General features: G+C 33.0%; 1 protein-coding gene across 2 annotated transcripts in view; it reads left to right on the top strand.

Moving 5' to 3' along the window:
• Sema1b (Semaphorin 1b) overlaps window positions 1–22,358 on the top strand; it is a 467,015-nt gene that overhangs the window by 375,240 nt on the left and 69,417 nt on the right. For both annotated transcript variants that reach the window (XM_085947394.1, XM_085947395.1), the window contains one exon: window positions 3,598–3,650. The gene's annotated coding sequence lies outside the window, so the exon portion shown is untranslated. The remainder of the gene's footprint in view (window positions 1–3,597; window positions 3,651–22,358) is intronic.

Below are 22,358 nucleotides of genomic sequence, written 5' to 3'. Positions count from 1 at the left end.
GCAATCTCTAGCGGACGCGTGGAGGTTTGCTTAATGGACTTGTGTAGAAATATTTTTTCTTCATATTATACTCTTCGCAGACGCCAATATGTACTGTTAAACAAGCATTTACTTTTGTGACACAATTCAATGCACCTGTTGCCTAGGTGCAAATAAAATTATTTTTGATCCGGCTTACAATTGGACCTATTCTACCAGTTTCCTCACAGATGTGACTAATGATTTGTTTTATATAAATCAGTGAAATGGCAAGTAGTAATAATTATAACACATATTTTATCTCATTGAAATAATATATTACTGTGTAGGTAGTAGGCACTTGACTAAGGTTGAAAATAATTGGCGTAGCTACCTTATCGCAAGGTGTGCAAAGCATTGGAGCCCAGTCAGATAAAAGCCCTAAACCTCACTCCGATAGTTTCTAATGAATTTCATTATATAGTATTTCGTTTGCAACAAATAAAAGAAGATAAAACATAAATTGCAACTGAACTTTTTTTAATCATTGGGGTTGGCACTTGAATGGTTTTTGTATTGGGGGGCAATATATCTTTCTACGCCACTGATGTTAAGTAGACTAGTATTTTTTTAATTCTGACCGATGAGAGGTCTCAGCGAGCAAGCAAGTCAGGGGAAATTATTATTCTAAGATAGAAAAATTAAAGAAGCGAGACAAAAATATTCCTCTACTTAACCTTAGTGGCGAACCTAGCTAGAAATATTGGCCCCCTATACAAAAATCATTCAAGGGTCAACCTCAGTGTTAGTCAAAACTCAAAAGTTTGTTCTCACATACATTCCTGTGGTACGAAAACCACTCCAAACAAAACAAAAATATATTGACGACTATTCTTAAATTTGCGCGGACATTTTTTGGTTTATGTGTCTTTATGATGTTGGAGTACTCTGGCGTATTTGAATAGCTGTGTCATAGTTTAAAGTTGATGTCAATAATGCCAGTAACGTTTAGTGTAATGCAATTTTATAATCAAATGTTAATTTTCATCCGACCTTATTAATTTAATTGAATGGCATGGATAACACAGATAAATAAGGCTTACTTACTTCGATTTTTAGGTGTTTCATAATTATTATATATCAGTTTGATAATAATGTAAGTCACTTAGTGGTACCTAAGAGATAAAAAATGTCCGAAAGGCAGCTGAATTAGTGATATCGTCTAGTTCTCCCGAATTATATCTCTTCTTCCTTTGTAATTTTATTATTACTATTTGTAACGTGTATAACCTAATATAATAGTAATGCTTTCATCTGTTGATGTTGCTTTATGCAGTTAACAATTTTATTATTGAGAATTACAAAATGCTAGTAGGATAATAATATGCGTTGTGAAGTGGGTGCAGTGGGTAATATCCGCTTTTCTTTTTCAGACAGCGATACTTTGAAATATTTACTACTGTAGTTTACTACTGATAGTCAATAAAGGCATGCAGTTTATTATGCGGCTAAAGCAATGATAGGCATTACAAGTCCCCTAATTGACATATGACCCGCGCTGACCTCTTGCTTACAAAACTAAAAATACCGAAGCCAGTGATCACTTACTTTGCGGCGGCAAAGCTCTTCTGAATAAAACGCAGGGCTTTTGAAATGAATATAAGACAGTATAAAAAATAAAATAAAAGGTTTACTATAATTTATTTAATCTGACGTTTAACCGAATTTGTGTGAGGGTTGATAGTTTTAACAGAAAACAAGTCATATTCGGAGCAGTGTCGGGATAAATATATGCAATAGGTTCAACGTCAATAATAGCAATCGTGAAGAAAATCAAATTCTCCTTCCCTAATTGCTGCGCTATAAAAAAAAATCGCATGTTCGAAATTAAGTTGTTCCACCATATACCTACAAGACAGGCATACGCCACGATTTTTTTCGTTCAACTATCTGTTGAATTTTAAACAATAAATCGTAGGAATCGATTCAATCAAGATGGCGTCAAGTGAAACAAACGGGTTGGACGTGCCGATGAGAGTTGTTATCACTTTAGTTACTTGCCTAGGCAACCAGTTGACTCGAATAAAGGACGTAAACCTAATTCGATTCAACTTACTTACAGGTTCATCAACTTTGTTGAAATGTGGTTCTCACTTATCAATTATTGACGTTCAACTGTCATTCAACACACTGTTTAACGACAAAAATCGCCACGTGAAAACGCGGTAGAGGATGAGAGCATCTCACCGTTGTAAGAACAACTAACCTTTTGCGGTCGATATAACCGCGAAACGCAGTCACCTAAAATTGTATCGGTACTATGATTTCAATGTATATCTGTATTAATTTTATTGTTTTAGTAAGAAGCCGAGTTTTAACAGATATGTATTCTAACTGTACTGGTTTTTATGTAGGTAGTTTCACAATGCATCGGTAGAGGGCAATAATTGTACGCTTAATAAAGTCGTTTTAAATGTGAGTTGGTGGTTGTGCTCTATTTCTCGACTTGCAACACATTGACATTTTACATAAATAAATTAATCCACGACATGTGAATCACAAATTGTGATTTTGAGACAATCATGTTTTTCCAGTTATGTACCTACCCATTTTTGGGTACCTATCATAATGAAAATGTAGATTTGGGATTTTAGTGCGTTTTGTTAAAAAAAAAAAAAACTGAACTACTTTGACATCAAACTACAGACATATAAAATTGTTTTTATTTTTATCTAATATGTATGTACTATGTAGTTCTTAACACACGATCAGATTCCATTATTACACGAAAATTTGACAGTTTTGACTAAAAACATTTGGATACTCGTTCTTCAATCAACGTTTGCTATTTTATAACCATTGTTATCACATAGAAAATATATCTTCTAATATTAAAACATATTTTTTTCGGTTTCAAGATATAATTTTCAGTTGGTAAGTATTTCAAACAATTGCATAGCATCTTGCAGAAATGAGAAAAAAATTCATAAATCTCTAAGTTTAAAAAAATGTATAAAGTAATTTAAATTAAAGAGTGCTGATAATAATAATTATTATAATGTTACTTACCGGTGATTCGTTCATGTTTCATAAACTGCCTTATACGTACTATGCAAGTAGAATTTCATTCAAGAATCAAAAGTGTCGGTATGTAAGATACTTGCTTGTACCTAAATGGGAATAAATTATTCGTTTTATATACAGTTCCACTTTTGGTATGCTGCACGATAGCAATAACGCTAAGTAGTTAGAACGTTATTGAAATTATGTAATTGCAGGAAAATTTGCATATTTATGTGCTACATTTTTACTTTTTATTGTACGTAGGAATTAACTACTGCATTTAAATGTAAATTTTCATCGATATTACTTTATCCATATTAATTTTGTTAATTTTAATTCAATGAAAATTAATAACACCTGATTTTTTATAGCATTTATAAAATAAATTGATTTACACATACTACATTAAGGTGTATTTCATTGGGAAATGATATAGGGACACGGCCAATAGAATAAAGTAAAAATATAAATGTACCTACGGTTTGACGTCTATGAATTTCGAAGCCATTTAGTTATCATATTATCATAGTATTTTTTATTTATTAAATCATTTAATATTTTTTTTTATTCTTTCAGATTTTTCTCCTCTCTGACGTTCAGCAGTGCCAGTTTGTGGGCGATGTTAATTTGTAAGTATTTTATAGCTTTATCTATGTTCATTATCATAATTAATAATTTATTATATAGACAAATATAATATAAATGTTTAAGTGCATCCCTAATAATAAACCTATATAAAATAAAGCTTTACTTATCCGCCCTTAATCCTTAGATTGTGAAAACATACCTACTACGATTACATTCAGAATTCCCGATGCTTGTACATACATTATAAAAGCTATATAAATAAATGAGTAATTAAATGTAATTCAATTAAAACGCGTTAGAACCCAAATATAATGAGGATTAATTTAGTGATGTAGATAGCTGCTTATATATAATATCAACCCGTTAGAAAGGTTAGCCACCGACTACATACATGTACAATATCAATAACAATTATTAAATACACATTATTTAATAATCTAAAATCTTTTTTATTTAAATATTGAAAATACGTTACGTCTGAAAACACCATTTAAAAAATCCACTTCACCCAAGACTCAGGTTTTTGCAAATGTTATATTTAACAAATAATGCAATTAATAGATCTGAGAAATGATTGTTATTTTACATTATTGTTCAATGTCTAATGGAATCTATTCTAACTTTAACTTGGGACTAACCTTTTGGTGAAAATTATGTATCCAGAGACAACTGTGATGTCTGGAGTGATGTGTAATGAACTAGTGAAGAGGGAAATAATAACTTCAATAATTTATTATCCATACATACCAACTATTATTGATGTTTGTTACATATTATTATTATGTTGAAACAACGATAATCTTATTTTTACCGTCCACTTTTAAAACCCGTGCGGTCATTAGAGAGTTTTCCTATCTTAAAATAGAAATATAATTACCTAATCTATTACTCCATAACCAAGATGGGATGATACTTAACATTTAATGTGACGTCTCATTACCATATTTGGAATCCATAATTCATGTTGATTTCTACACACGAATAACCCATAAAACCAAAGGCCTAAAACACTAATACTAATACCACACATCATCTTCACAGTTCTCTGACATTAATTAGTAATTAAATCCATTCATTATACATGAATCGGAATTAATTGATTTGAAAGTTTACTTATGATTAACCAAATGTTAATAATTTTTATTTGGATCCGCTATCACCTTTATTATGGCAAAATATATTTTTAATATATTTCTAAGTATAGGTAACTTTTCACTATATATGTATGGATTTGACTGAATGTTGGATTTTTTTGTTTTAATCTTAGTTTTAATTACCTACTGCTACAAAATCAGGTTTTTATGATTTGATCGATCCATTTTTTTTCAACCAAGAATTATGTACCTATTATTTTAGGTTTTTGGCCCTCCATTTCCCCTATATGATAAACTGAAGCTATGCATAGGATGCATTATGAATGTATGCAGCTTTTAAATCTAATGATGTCTGACATTAATAGGTAAATTGTAAATACAGATAAATAATTGATTAGGGATATAGTTATATCGCTCACCGTCGACGAATGGCGAATGTCCTCTTCTGAAGCCATGAGACGCAGGCTCCAATTCCTCGTCTGCCACATTCATTCGCTGTTTCTTCAATCTGAATGTTGGATTCAGATTATGGACCTGTTGGGTTGCCCGAATAGATTACAACCATATAAAGTTAAAAAAAAAAACTGTTAAAAACCTCTTCAGAATGCGGCATAACTATCATATTTTAGAACGAATGATGACAGTTATTATAATCGATTGTGGAATGTATTAGTTTCACGATAATTATCCCACTATAAGGTGTTTATCCAAAGAATGAAATCACGTTTGGTGAACTAAACTTATGATTTCTGTTCATGGAAATATATTCCCATGAAAAGAAATCATAAGTTTAGAAGGGCACACGGTCAAAACCACATGCGGTTTCATTGTATGGATGGCCTTTTACGTGTATGCATCGTATTATACGTTTTCGAGTCAAATTGAAATGTTTTAATATTTATTATTTACCGATTTTTATTATTATGGAATTTTATAGCCTTAGCGGCTATGGAAATCAGCCATATTCTTATTCCATTAAATTACCTACTACAGAAGCCATAAACATTGCAAATTAATATGCGTCTATTGTTAGATATCAATTTTCCATGATTTATTAAGCCATAATTTTTAATTGAAGTTACTTTTGAATTTTGAATCAGATAATTAACTTACCTACCCGTTTTTCGCGCAAAATAATATTCTTTTCATTATGTCGTTAGTTATATGGAAGATGATTGAATCGTAAAGATTATCTCTGATTTAATAATTATAATTACTATCTTTAATGATCACATCACGTATATAACCAACAGCCAGCGATAATGCTGAAATTTGCATTTATTGCTGCTAACCTTTCTGCATTAGAATTAATTAAGAATATATTTTATAACGGTGATGTCAAAAAACCGATCACCGGTCTAGGCTAGCCAATAATATTAATAAATAATTAATTATAGACATTATTTTTCATTTAAAATTTATTTTAATCGAATACGTACGTCATCCTTCATCATTTTATTTATTGACTGAACTGTGTTTTTAGTTCATAGGAACTTAGCCAGTTTTGCAATTAAACGTCATCGTATGAATTGATTGTATAATAATCAATCATCAACTATATAATATCAAAAGAAATAATACTTTCTTATTGTTTGGCCTTAGTTAGAGAAACTGAAAAGAATAGTACATACTGTGATACGGGGTTTCAATAACTATAGAATATGATATTATATCCAGTATTTTTGATGAATATTATGTACAGTGTACACCAATGACACCTGTCTATGTCACACCACGAGAAGTCGCACCAAAGTCAGATATTGGCACATACAAGTTTGATACGGTCGACAGTTTCATATACCTTGGATCTCTTGTAACTCGACATAATGATATTACAGAAGAAATCAACAAGAGAATCATGTCTGCGAATAAATGCTACTTTGGCCTGTTGAGACATTTTAAGTCCCGCATACTATCTCGCCGAACTAAAAGCACTGGCTTTACAAGACACTTGTAAAGCCAGTGCTCACCTACGCATCGGAAATCTGGACATTAACTCTGCGAAATGAACGAGCCCTGAACATCTTTGAAAGAAAAATTCTCCGCCGTATATATGGACCGATCAGGGATGGCACCAATTGGAGGAGAAGATATAATGCTGTGCTCTACGGGCTGTACGAAGATTGCAGCGCAGTTCAATCAATTAAGATTGGGAGACTGCGATGGCTAGGTCATGTGCACCGTAAGAATGACAATGAACCGGCAAAGAGAGTGATGTCCAGCAATCCAATAGGACGTAGAAGAAGAGGGAGGCCAAAGATTCGCTGGTTGGATGGAGCTGCCAGTGACTGCCGTATTCTGGGTATACCAAATTGGAAAGCGGCCACACTGGATAGGGACAGGTGGAGGGAGCTGTTGGAGGAGGCCAGGACCCACACCGGGTTGTCGCACCCCCGATGATGACACCAATGACAACAACGAAATCAATGAAATTTAAAAATCTCAATGACAATATAAAATTGAAAGATGAATTAAGTTGTGAATTTTTTTAAATAATAATAATTATTTTAGGATAAATAAAATAACGAATGCGACATGATTAATGTACTAAATTATATGATATAACTAACACAAGCTAATTTAGCACAATTTTTTTCACTATGGTAGTTTGTGTTAGGTACTTATGTTTTTGTTTGATTTAAGTCGCGAATGATTACGATTACAAAAACGATATGGAGTAGGTACCTACTGTATAATATGTATGTATTTTTTATTTGAAGTTATTCCGTAAACTGTGGAAGAATGATCGTTTACTGGCATAGCACAATGCTTTGATAATATTTGTCCGCAAAATAGTATCATCAATTTTTATTCAAATCGTATCTGGAATTCACCGATAACTCCATAATATATGTATTCAACAGAAACAACTTATTCGATTTGCGACATAATAATATGTATAATATTATTATAATAATATATGATGCGTATTTAGACAATGCTCAAAAAGGAATTTCAGGAAGGACTTTTAGTTGAATGCTCGTTTAATTTTATTATTTAGTCGCCACTGATCAATACTTGTAAATATCGAATAGTATGAATAATTTTTATAATAAGTATAATAACATTAATAACTATCAAACTTACTTTATACTTTTGACAGTAGTTAAAGACATACTTGGAGTAGAGATTCACTATATGACAATAATGGCTGTAAATCATCACCATTATCACGTAGATAAGAGTTGTATGAATATACATAACCAACTATTTTCATTACCGCAATGCGATAGGTTCAATTTTCTCAATGGGTTCAATTCAGTCGGTGATCGGGGTGCAATTATTATTATCCACTACTGAATGGTACTGGCCGTGACCAGAATTTGAAAATGAACTCCCTTAAGGGGCCATGGGCGTACGCTTAAATGTGAATATAATGCATACTTATTGTATTTTTTTAAGTAAACGTTATATTATATTGGACTGCTTTATTTTTTTCTTGTAGGTATTAAAAAAATTCATCGATTTCGCGGAACGAATTGAAGTCATCATTTCGATAGAGATAGTGTTATATAATAGCCGAGATGCCTGGTATAATCGAGAAACCAAATATCATGTTTAAATACAATCGATCCCTAAAATAGTCATACAATCTTATAAGGCCATAGGTTTTGCCAATACGTATAGCTATTTACTTGTTGAGTAATATAAGTCATCCATTTTTTAAATATATGTACTTTCTATGTACTCTCGGTACTCTCTACTATGTACTCTCGGTACGAATAGTATTTTTGACAGTAAACAAAACTACAATAACCATCAATCTACTTTTTATTTTAATATTTCAAAATATATCTACGTATCTGATACATATTTCTTCATAAATTTATAATAATCATATTTTAACGGTTTTTTCTCCACAAATACCACATCGTTGTAGATTTCATACAATTTGAAATATTGTGATAATAATTTAGTATTTATTTTACATATTATATAATATAGTCCAGTCAATCTGTACTTTATGGTTGCAAAAGGTGGGGTAGAAGATTTTTTCCTACTTGTATATATGATAAATGAGTAAGAAAAAAACGAGTTTGCCAATTCGGATGACTTCGGCACAACTTTTGGCGGGCAAAAAACCGCAAAATTTTGGGATTTTTTTTTTTGCTTTTTCGCTTATATTTCAAAAACGGTGGGTCGTAGTAAAAATATTGTCATATACAATTTTAAAGGTTATTAAATTTCCTAAAATTTTTATATCATACGTTTTTTTTCTATCTCTGACCGTTTATGAGATATTTGCTGTTGAAAACAGTATAATATGTTTTCGAAAACACGCGTTTTAGTAAAAATCAAACTTTAATGAGAAGAAATACCATTTTAATCTTCAGATCTTACAAATAAACAGTTTGGGGTTACAACGACTACGACTAAATGAATGTACCTACATGTATTTTCATTTTCAAAATTTAGTCAATCGTAGTGGCTATTAAGTTCCTTAATCGACATTACGCTTTCCATATTCTGCATAGTTGCACGGCATTGGGGAAAGTAATAATTATACCGTTTCATTGTCGGGCGAGTGTCGAAGGGTGGCCAGTTATGCAGCTCACAGCGCGCCGCACACGTGATTCTGCGGTCACGATGCAGTCAATTCATGAGTCATGCCCCATCATAATAGTATGTAATGCATTGGGCTTTACCGATGACGCGGGCAGAAAGCTCTATCTTCGGAGAATCCTGTCATTTTGGTATTGCACGAGGCGCCACTGGGACACTATTGGTCATTCGAATACCAAATAAATCATATTATTGAATACGTAAGTCAAAGAGCTGTAAATTTTAGCAGCTAACATACCCGTAGCTCAGGTCTGGGCAAACTTAAGGCCCACGAGCTTTAATCGTAGTTTTCTACATCTTAACGCCTTTTTTTAAATAAAGTATGAATATACCACCAAGCATCACCGATGAACAGTCTTAAGAATCTCAACCCTACAAAATTAACACCTGAAATTATAATTGTTAAAAATGTAAAACAGTTTCATTCATCTCATTAAATTGTTGGCTATTAGAGAATCATTTATTTTTTTATGTTGTAATTCCTTGTTCATGATAATAAATAATCTACTTTACTTGCGGGCTCGTAGCTCATTTTACTCCTGATGTGGCCCTTCATCCAAAAAGTTTGCCCAGACCTGCGACGTAGCATAATACCAAATATTTTTTTACAGTGTTGAGCAGTTTTCGGTCTTAGTTATTCATCTATCTTTTAGAATGTGATTTTAATCAACTTCTTTTCACATCAGATGGCGTAATGGTTTTAAACTCTGATAAGCGAAAAGCCAATCAATGAAAAAGAATGTACTTACAATCGTAGTTACGACATTTTTTTAATTTTTCGTTTCGCTTTTCTATATTACATACTACGTACCTACTTAGCATATTTCTAGATAATATCGTCTGTGAAATTAGCGTTTTTTTATAATTGGACTGTACATAGTATCTATACTAGCGTTCTGCGAAGCACTTAGCATTTCGACGAATTTAAATCTTGATTTCCGAACTCCTTACGAGGCTCTCTATACTAGACAATTTCACAGTATGTACGTACACGTCAATACTAACTGGTAAATTTTATTCATTACTAATTCCGGTTACATTGTGATGACGTGAATATTGCTATTGTATAAAACACACCTATGAAGTGTAGAAATATAAGTGATGAAAACGTGAACCATTTGCTAAACGTATTCAAATGAGTAGTTAAAAAGTAACACTAATATTTATTTACATACAAGACTTGTGTATCATAATTACGACCAGCTTAGTGTGTCATCTGCGAAGACATGGCATAAATCTATTTTAAATACATAGGGTCGAGATTCGTGCAAGCTCAATATCATTTAATATTCATCGCATCATAAATGAGCCTATTCAACAAGATGTTTGTTTAATCACTCCGATAAACTTAACTAGATTTCATAGATATTCTCATATGGAAACTGTTATCATCATCATCAGCCGGGGTTGATCCACTGCTGGATGAAGACCTCCCTTAGCTCACTCCACTCTTCTTGGTCCCTAGTTATAAACTGGTATATTACATATTAAACATAATTATTTTTCATGATTAAAATATATAGATCCTACCGGCATTGGTTACCGAAGCACCCATTACCTACCTACAAAGAAAGAAAGTTGCGAAAATTACTTATAAAACTAAGCCGGCTCGCATATCTAAACTCGTGTCGTCTGCAGCACAGTTATGAATCAAACCTTGCAGGAATGTTGCAAGCATATTGCATATTTGACCGCGCACATAGGAGCCTAGAGACAGCGATGCGCGTAACCTCTCGAAACGTAGTCAAACGCCAGAGTATCAGACTCCGAAACAGCGATTATTATGTATCGATACCGCAAATGTTGAAGTATTAGGCGAAAATATCGGGTCCATCTGTCAATTAGGCACATCTATTTGTCATATATACACGGATATTTCTCAATTTTCTTGAACGAAGTAAATGTTGTTGCGTTCATTTTGGACGTAGATATGTATGAGATACGATGATCGCCATCGCCGAGGTTTGCGACGGAATACGAATGGCCCGAATTTTCCGGCTGGTGGCGTGTGCGCATGTGTAACCGCAACTCGGATGGCGAGCGACTGCAGGCGGAGTCGCATGAGATTTGTTGCAAGCAACACCAGATTTTTTTTTCAAACTAAATTGTTTCATTCCAAACAGTGTGCTAAGATCCATAAGATAATGTGTGTTTTATGAATAACGATTACGACACATCGGACATGTCGCAAACGAGACGGGTTTAGATGTGCGAGCCTGCTTATACACATGAAAAAGTAAGCTACCCCTAATCAGTCTAATCTGTGGATGTTCATGCATTGTTGTCATACTTAGGGTCGTCATATCGAAAGAAAAACTATCGATATCTACTTCAATGTATAGATACTATTTGACAGCCCTAGTCAACCGTGTAAATAGTGGTTTGTATGACGTTAAATTCTTCAATACATTCAAGGTTTCATGTGCCCATGATCCATAAAGATAAATCTGTGTATGAGCGAGCTTAGTATCTACAAACGATTACGGAAATATATTAAATCTACCAAAATGTGCAACCAAATTTAATCAGTACAGCGAATGGATACATTTAAACACGAAACGAAATTCACTATTTGTTTGAATAGCAATTTCTCCAAGAATACGCCGATCAATTGAACTCTTCTTCATGTTAAACATAATATTATATTTTATACAAATACGCCATGTTTATGAGTGTCATAAAAAATCTTCTTTTAGAAAGTACTCCACATTAAAAAGAAACTCAATTTCCATTATGTAAACAGGAGGAAGGCAGTATCTTAAAATTGTTTACTTTTATTTAAAGTGCATGTACAATTCGGTGGGGATATTAGTTACGTTATCAAATGGAAAATATGTTATTTTAATCGCTGCATGCACTTTAGTTCACCGCATCTATCAGTTTATGAGCAGCTAGATAGAAAACACTTTGAAATATTTATAACCTCGTAGGTTGAAAGTTTGTCAACGTTACTTTGTCTATAAATTATTTATTTATCGATTCCATTTTGAATCGATTAAGAAGCTCTTACAGCATTACGACCTCTTGCTTTCGGTTTAATATCAGTGACACGACGTTTGTGTATAAAATGCGACTAGAAATCGCTTATTTGCATAATATTAATTTGCGTATTCAAATAATATAATGTCGTTATGATTATTTGTCCAGGCTTTTAACAACGTATAAAATTCCAAGAAATACCTAGTACCCATACCTCACAAAAACAAACAAGTATCGGTTCTATGACCAGAATATCACGGCTGCGATTCATAGCTCTGTATATAGTCAATAGAGTACAGAATGAAACCGTGGATCGAGGTCATAGATTTATAATTCGGCTGATCACCACTAGGGGCCAAAATACACTGCGAGTAGCCGTCCGATGCGCGAGAATCTTAAAAGGCAAGTGCCGTTTAGGCTCCGTGCACGCATCGCACGGCTTCTTGCTGTGTGCTCCGCCACTGAGATGCGGCATGCAAGATATAATAATGAAACTGCCACCATTTAATTATGTACTGTTAACTGTAACAGTATACAATTTTGTTACAAATACGGTGAATTATTTTTTTTTGTGGGGTTTATCTATGCTATTTTAATTATTTATTCGAAATCCATTGACAACAGTAAATAGTTTCTGGGTGCATCACATCACTTCTGTCCGACAAGAAAATCTGGGAAATAACCGGAAGCCGCTGGAGTCGCGAAGTGCGATTAACTAAATAGGAGGGGCACGTAGACAACTCGTCGATAACCGGAAGTCGTTAAGATGGGCTTATTAGTTCACAGTTTTAACACGTTGACAAGAAGATCTTGTTCGACAGTACTTGAGTGGAGAAGAGGAAGTCAAAATATCTGGTACTTATCACTATCAAAAGAGACGTATGATTCTGAAGTAGAATCTGCAATAGAAAGCATAATATCTTGCAACCTACTCACCATACAGGGAAATGTATAAAGCAGCGTAACAGTGGGAAGAATTAGGCATAAAGCCCACTGACGCAGCGAGTGCGGCGCTCGCGCAAAATTTCTACAAGTGGCGCGTAAATCATCGAAAATACAACGTAATCAAATATGCCAGCGCACACTGGACTTGACGATGCCTTGTGCCCCGCCTGCCGCATGAGTCACCGTTTTTCGCTTCTCGGCGATACGATTTAATGAAAATACAAAGAAGTCCATTCATTGAACACGGCTACCAAAATCACGCTGCTCGAGGCGTCGTCGATCGACGGGCGAGAAGCAATTATTTAATAACAGAGATCTCTTTGTTTAATTTTATTCCGTGTCATATATTTCGCTGGCTGAATAATGTCGTCGTAAATATTAATTACAAGCCCCGAAATAATATAATATTTTTATTGCTTTGTTATGAGAGACGCTGTAATAATAATTATTTTGTGCTGCTTGGGCCGCTTATTACATAGGTGAAGAGTAATGCGCGGCAAGAGACGTGTATTATGGTTATGAATAAACGCTTCATACACCGACTTCGCCCGCTCGACGCGTTCTATGGGCACTATCGCTTAGGGATTTGTCTACGAAACCTGAAAAATACTCTTTTTGTTACGAGGGTGGGTCAATAAGTACTTAGAAAAGCCGACAAGTGGCGCGACTAGTACTGTAAGCGGTTTGTTTTCATGCAGCGGCACTACCGATTCAGTATGCTGCGAAGTTTCAATCAGATTGGTCGGGTTGTTGTGTGTTTTTCGTACATTAAAAAAAAAAATTGCTTGTGGAAAATGGAAAAATGGAAAATGGAGAAAATTGAGTTTAGAGCTGTTATTAAACATTTTAATATAAAAGGGTTAACAGCAAAGGAAATAAAAAATGAGTTGGATTTAGTTCACGGCATATCTGCTCCTTCACTTGCAACTATTTATAACTGGTTAAATGAATTTAAACGTGGTCGTACATCAACAAAGGATGAACCACGCTCAGGACGTCCTGTAGAGGTGACTACACCAGAAATGATCAATAAAATCCACGATATGGTGTTAAGTGACCGAAGATTAAAGTTGAGTGAGATAATTGAGGTTACAGGGATCTCAAAAGGTAGCGTCATTTCTATTTTACATGACAAATTGGGCATGAAAAATATTTCTGCAAGATGGGTGCCGCGTTTGCTCACAGTCGACAATAAACGCAATAGGGTGGTGGCCTCTAAAGCCCTGTTGTCGCTCATGCAACGCAATCCGGATGAATTTTTTCGTCGCTTTGTGACTGTAGATGAAACATGGATACACCACTATACTCCCGAGACGAAAGAACAGTCAAAGCAGTGGATTGCGAAGACAAACCATGTCCAAAGAAGGCGAAAACCGTAAAATCAGCTGGTAAGGTTATTGCTACTGTATTTTGGGATGCACGTGAAATTATTTTCGTTGACTATTTGGAAAAAGGAAAAACAATAACAGGGGATTATTATGCATCTTTATTGGACCAGCTAAAAAACGAAATTGAAGAAAAATGGCCTCATTGAAACAGGAAAAAAATCCTCTTTCATCAGGACAATGCCCGTGTTCACACATGTTTACGATCAATGGCTAAAATTGAAGAATTGAAGTTCGAATTGGTCGACCACCCACCGTATTCGCCAGATTTAGCCCCCAGTGACTTTTTCCTTTTCCCAAACTTAAAAAAATGGCTAAGTGGACAACGTTTTTTTTCAAATGAAGAAGTCATCGATCGGACAAATGCTTATTTTGAGGACCTTCCGAAAACTTATTTTTCTGACGGTTTAAAAAAAATTGAGAAACGTCTAACCAAGTGTATTGAGCTCCAAGGAGATTATGTTGAGAAATAAAAAAAAAATACAAAAATAAAAACTGTTTTAATGCTTTTTTCTAAAGTATTATTGACCCACCCTCGTATAACATGGTTAATGATATCTCTGAAACAATCTACAACCATTGATATAACAACATTTATCAATACCAACAATTAGAAATATCTACTTAACTAGAAAAATTGCATAGGTACTTATAGATAAAAACAGGGAACACAAAAATCATTGGAAGTGAATTGCCTTCTGAGTGCGGCTGTAACCAAGATTAATTCTCGAATTTTGAGAAATATGGGATAAACTTAAACACGTGTTAAAGAATGTTATTATTAATAGTTATGTCTGCATCATGAAAATTCGTAACGTAAATGAAACGCGCATTCAATAGTGTTAATATTTGAGAATATTCCAAAGGTTTTTATTTTTTTATTAACCAAATCTCACTTCAAATTATTGCTTTGGCGACTGGCTTCACATTTCTATCTTATTAATTCTGTTCTGTTCCTAGAAGGCTACATAATAATATACATTATACATATAGGCTATTGGATCGACGAAATATTTAGGTTTTGCGGAAGTATGTACGTGTAAATGCAATGTAGGTACTTACATGACGTTGAGCAAAGGAATCAGCTTGGTGAGAATTTCATCCACCAGTGGATATAACCAGGATGATGAAGATGATGATGAAATAATGCATACTAATATTCATTCTATTATATGAAACTGTAAACGTATAAAATTTAAATACGTCAGTCATCTTTGTATCGAAGTTTAGTGGAAAGTATGTTTGCATGAATAAATTATTAATTTTATCTACCACTTTCACAATAATAAAAATAAGTCTGCTCGTGCTGGTTTACGAGGAAGAACATCAAAACTCAGCTCGCGACACACATAAAAACATCGCTGCGTTACATAATTCATTCTTTCCGCCGAAAGCATTATACATTGAGGATTGGGTTATCTGACTTTATATAGATGCTACTCGTACTTTAAATCAAAAAATCGCGGACCACATTGATATATATAATATAAAAATATACCAAATTTAATCACCAGACAGTGTGTTTGTATTAGTTAGGAAATGTCAAAAGTAGACACTTGTTAGAAATATATTGAATACGTATAATAATATTTTTCATCTCATAAAATAATTCATAATTAACAGATATTTTACAATGGGTACTTCACTCTGACGACGATCTACAGACTATCTCATTTTTTTTTAATTTCTACATTTAATACTTAATATTAACCAAGTATAAATGGTATGTACCTAAAATGTTTATTCGGGCAACCTCTTCCCCTTTGACATATATGTATGTACATTATTTGTGTTGTTATTTCTAGGCTTTGCTATACTAATTGACGCATTATAAAGTGAAGAATAAAACTCCCCCTTTCCATATACATGTGTGTCGATCCACTCTACTCTATACTCGTATATTGAAATGATTTTCATTATTTTATTAACATATGAATGTGGTTGAAAAAATTATCATACAGTAAGTACAGTGAAATAATATTGCAAAATCGTGTTCATATTTACAGTACTTTTATCCTATTCTGCCAACACAACGTGTCTGCTTAAGACGGTACTTCAGTGAAACGGCAAATAATTTTCAACTATAGGTGCGACGAAATTTTGGACTCGCTGGAAAACGGAGAGTGAACGTCGAGCTGTCAACACGTCAATTTGTTTCGTGATGGCGACGGGGGTATTAATTCTTAAATCGTGTAAAGATGACTAAAAAACGTTACCCATTTACTTGAAAAAGAAAACAATGTCATGTCAATGAATATATTATTATTGTTACTAATAGAACAAAAAACAGAATATTAAATGGACGCATGTTGGATTTATATGACAAATTATATTTCGTTCGGCACGCGTCATATGCACAATCCGCGCATCACCTAGCCACGATCTTTTAGAGACCATGCCTCAACTGAGGTATAGCCTTAATACAATTTCTATATACTATTTGACGGTCAGACGTATACGAATTTAATGATCAGGCGCCTGACAGAGGTCATGGTTAAAAGTCGCGGCAAACATCACCATTCTTCTCACCATTTGTAAATTTGAGATATCATTTATCGTGGATACAATCATTTTTTTGGAACACTCGCGGGAGGTTTGAATAAAGCTGCTCGAAATATTTCTATGACTTAAATAACTGAATCATTGCTTTAATGATGAGTTAATATTAGTTTCAAAGCATTGACTAAATGTCTGATAGTTGTTTAAAAATATGGAATATTTATGACATATATACTGAAATCATTTTGATATTAAACTGTCTTCATTCGCACGCATATAATAATATTGTCCATATTTCTTAATCTGTCTTACGATTTACGGTAAGTTTCTCTAACACGTCCAAAATTTATCATATTTTAAACTTATAAAAATATACATAACTATAATATAAAATAATGTTGAATGCCTCTGTTATGTACAGCGATTATTCACTACGAGATCTGACGACTGGGGGATTCGAATGCTTTGCTGCGTTTAAAACGAGCGCCAAAAGAATCCTCTTATGGGCTCCAACCTTCAGCTCCATCAAAGGAGATATATTTATCGTTTTTCGCAGGAAGGAGCGATAGGCTCTTTTGACATATATTTGAAATCATAATAATCGAAATAATAATACACATGCCTGCACATCTATAGGACAGGTATAATGTTCTGGCTGTGTATTCGTTTCATATTTGAATGAAGATCAAATACCTAAACGGCATATTATTATTATACCGTAAACGAATATTATGGGGATTCAGGACCGAACATTATAATATACTTCAGCATTGCAAAAAAGTCTTAAAATATAATAAATTGTCGCATGATATTTATGTAAAAATGTGGTCGTTACTCGTTATATTGAATTGAGTTTCATGGTAGTGTGTCCACCATTCAAAAAGCTTTTGTTTAACATCATTGGTTTGACGTAACTTTTGCATCAACCCCCAAATTCGTTAATTTCAATGATGAGTAGGTACATTTCTTAATTCATAAAAATATATTCTCCAATTTGTAAATAAAATTATGAAGGTATTATTTCTTCATGTTGGAATTCCATTTTACACCGTTTAAATAATTAATATAAGGATTTCAATATTTTTTTTATTATCTTAGTTAACATGTACTTACTTAACAGAATTTCATTTTGTTAAATGACAATATTGATAATACATATTACTTAAATTAGTAGGTAGTCTCGATAATGATATGACAACCGAAATAATTATCGATTAATAATCAAAAATGTAGAATAATTATCATTGTGTAATATTATTTATGTGTTCAATTTAATTACTAAATATCTTATGTTTTCCTTATTTTATCATAATGTTCGTTTTATAATTCATTCATTTTTTTTAATTTAACCATGATCCGTCTCGCCTGGTGTATGTAAACTGGTATTAGTTAAATTAAAGAAATAATTGCACGATAAATAAAAAACAAAATATTTTCTCTGTCGTATCCAATTACTCCGTATTTCCACAATTATTAAGAGTAAAAAAGATTGTTCATTATATCATTATGCTATCCACTGTTGGAGGTCGGCCTCTGCTATCAGGAACCTGTACCTAAATACTTACTGTTTGTTACATATTATTATATCTTGGTGGAAAAGCAGATGAAGAAGTATGGTATATAGTATTGTGGAGTGGTACCTAGGTAGGTAGTTTTGTGATATTCAAAAAATGTTTAAGTACATTATATTATATACGTGCATAATAGGTACGTTATAACCATGTTTAAAGAAATCGCTTCGGATATTGAACTTACGTGAGGGTGAATTTAGATGGACGTTGTTTTATAAGTTTTTAAGATAGGGTCTATCAACAGTTACTATGTGAGCTTCCGTCAACTTTTATTTTTGTTATTTTATTTTAGTTCTTTTCGTATATTATTTCTTATTTTATTACTTATTATATTATTAACTCATATTTCTCTGTATTTTTATTTAAAAAATTGTTACAATGTTGTTTAAAAAAACACTTATTTTATGTCATGTCCTGAACGCTTTGAATTTATAATTCGTTATGTTCATTATATGTAAAATAAATAAATTTGATTTGATTATCATTGCACAGTACTTTATATTTTTTTATACATGCTCCTCATCTACAGCATCTATGACCGCGCGCCACAGATACGTATATGATTATTCTCACGACAAAGAAAATCAAAATAAATCGTTAAATAATAATAATTCCATATATTTATTATGTACACATGGCAAGCAGTATATATAGCTTGACATTCCTCGCTCCAAAGAGGAAACTCTTGCTGATTGATGGAATAGAAGCATGGTGAGTAAACGGAACGAGGCCAATCACATATTTATCCCACTTCACTTCAACGCCACAACTTCCCGCCTCTCGTTACTTCTTCCTCCGAAGATATGTCACTCAAGCACATCAGCGATAAATAATCAAACACCCCATTTTTCTTTCTTCAGGCCAACGCATCGTCTGCTGAGGCAGCTTATAAACGCATCTCCTGTAAGACAAATCACATAGACTTTTCAACTTTTTTAAACATTATCTTGCAACTCTATAACTAACGTTAACTATACTTCAGCTAAGGCATGGTCTAAAAAGATCGTTACTACGCGACGCGTGACTAACAAAACATAATTTGTCATAAAAATTCAACATGCGCCCATTTAATGTTATGTTTATTGTTATATTAGTTATAATAATAATATATTTATTGACATGTTTTCTTTTTCGAGTGAATGCGTAACGTTTTTTAGTCATCTTTACACGATTTAAGAATATATTTCTCCGACGCCATTACAAAACAAATTGACGTGCTCACAGCTCAACTATCCCTCTCCGATTGGCAACGAGTGCGAAATTACGTCCCACTTATTGTTGAAAATTATTTGCCATTTCACTGATCGTAATGCTCGTAATCGTTTAATCTATACGTGATATCGTTCATAACAATGCAGATATACCAACATATATGTTGTAAATACTATTTATATAGTTTTTATTCGATATTTTTGACGATAGTTCTGTTTGCCAACACATTAAAAAACATTTAGATACGGAGATGTATGAGATAGTATGTATGAGAATATGAGATATGGAGCGAAATAAAAATAATGACGTCGGTAATTCATTGGTATTTTTACAACGTTTTTCTTAGGTCGTATTTTTATTTGTCCGGTGGTTGTTTGTCCGGTACAAATCTTGCAATCGATTTTCAATTAACTTCCCGACTAGCTAGACATTTGAAACTGTTAGAATATATTTTCAGAACACGATGCCAATGCATTTTTTAATACTTTTAGCCATCTTTAAGTAGAATTGAATTCATTTTTAGTTAATTCTGTTTTGTATGAAAAGTTATTTCGATACCATTATTGGTTGTTGCTAGAAACTAAATTATTAAATAATATATACGTGCGTTACTATGGAAATCAATATGACATGACATTTCATTATTCAGTATTTCTATCAAATACAAATTCTTTGATCGTTTAAGCTAGTCAAGTCAAGTTTATATAATTCAACAGAAAATTTAAAAACGATGTAGGTATATAAAAAGTTCTTTTTATCTTGTAATTATTTACCGTTACATACTGTGTATAATATAAATTTATAGTCATTTTAGTATTAAGTATATTATGAACTATTGCAATCTTATATTTTTTTAATTGGATGCGTAACAATCAGGAAAACCCCGGTCGTAAATTGTGATAATTGATAATATACGTACCTAAGTACCTAAGCATATCGCCGTTCTGGAACCAGACTATAATACTTCCTATGAGAAAAATAGATACATATATGTTGGACTCACTAAACCAAACCAAAAGACATAATAATATGTAATAGTGTACTTATTTGGTGGAGTAGATATAATTAAAACAAAGATCCACGAAACCACACCGATACGACGGAATCTGACATTTGTATAGATCAGCGATTTCCAAACTGGGAGGCGCGGTGTGTTGCAAAGGGAGGCGCGAAAAGTTTAACACAAATGTAGCCACAGGTTTGCAGTTTGCAAATGCATAGTTTATAAAGAGCCCGGGGGCCCGAGCGTAACAGACATCACAAATTTACTCTAATAGTTAGAAAAAAAGTACTACTAAAAGTACGCTACTTTGTTTCAAGACTGTGCGTTGTAATTTGATGTGATCATTATATGATGATTGCTATAGGTACTTAAATGATAACTCCCGTGTATAATTTAGGAAACACTACTTTAGAGCACCACACTGCCCTTAACCTCAGCGATAGGTAGGTGGGCTCGCCAAAAGATCCTGGCCTGGGGGCCCGCTTCAGGATGTGGGGCCCATGATAGAATCCATTTGTCAATGAACGATGATGAATTTGGATATACTACTATTGTAATTGACTGTGCTGTTGTGTGTATAGTACATTCATCGCATGAAAAATAAATTAATTTAAAAATGACAATAATAACCTTTTTTATTTTTATATTTTCTTTTCATTTTTGTATTAGTACATTGTTGACTATTTAAACGGTATCTGTATTATTTAATGAAATAGAGAGGGCAGGCGCCAAGATTAGATTTTTTTAAGGGAGCCGTAGTAACATAAAGTTTGGAAACCACTGGTATTGATACGTATAGCGAAGTTAATAATAATAAGTGTTGAGCCCCATATGAACTGTAGTAAGTATTTCGCATAGTTTCATACCAATAATTTTGAATTTGATACGATAGTTTTACGATAGAGGATTGAATACTTATATAAATTGCAAACTCAATCCTAAGTTTTTTTTAGATACTATGGTCTGGTTCCAGGACGGTGATATAAAAGTTTTTGTTATTTTCGATGTTACTCTTGAAATTAAATATCATAAAGCACTTTCAGTATTATACATTGAACCTATCGTTTTTATATAAATATGTATTGAATAAGTAAAATCTTATTGCATGATTTACAAATTTACATATTGACGACTTTTTAAATAACACTAGTGATTAAACTGTTATAGGTATTCCCTGTGGCATTTCTTATAATTACAGACAAACTAATGTATAGTAATAAATTCAAGGAAGTCTTTAAAATAGACTCATCTGCATTTTGTGAAAGTAACAATTCTTACTATGTATGTCATTATGATGGCGCAGAAATTGTCCACAAAGCAGTTAAGAGGTTTTCCAGTTTTATAGCCGTGGCGTTCGATAGATTGAAGTGTTTAAAATAGGGCACTCTGATGTTGACGCCGGGAACTATTGAAGTTTTATGCTGTATTAAAAGTAAAATGGCCATGACGAAGGTTATACTATATGTTTCATACATTATTATATTATATTAGGCATTAA

This window comes from Rhyacophila brunnea, unplaced genomic scaffold (assembly GCF_057557595.1).
Source record: "Rhyacophila brunnea isolate RB1 unplaced genomic scaffold, BYU_Rbru_1.0 scaffold_2, whole genome shotgun sequence".
Lineage (NCBI taxonomy): Eukaryota > Metazoa > Arthropoda > Insecta > Trichoptera > Rhyacophilidae > Rhyacophila > Rhyacophila brunnea.
Note: the sequence above shows the minus strand (reverse complement) of the source record. Positions and strands in the feature narration are given on the sequence as shown.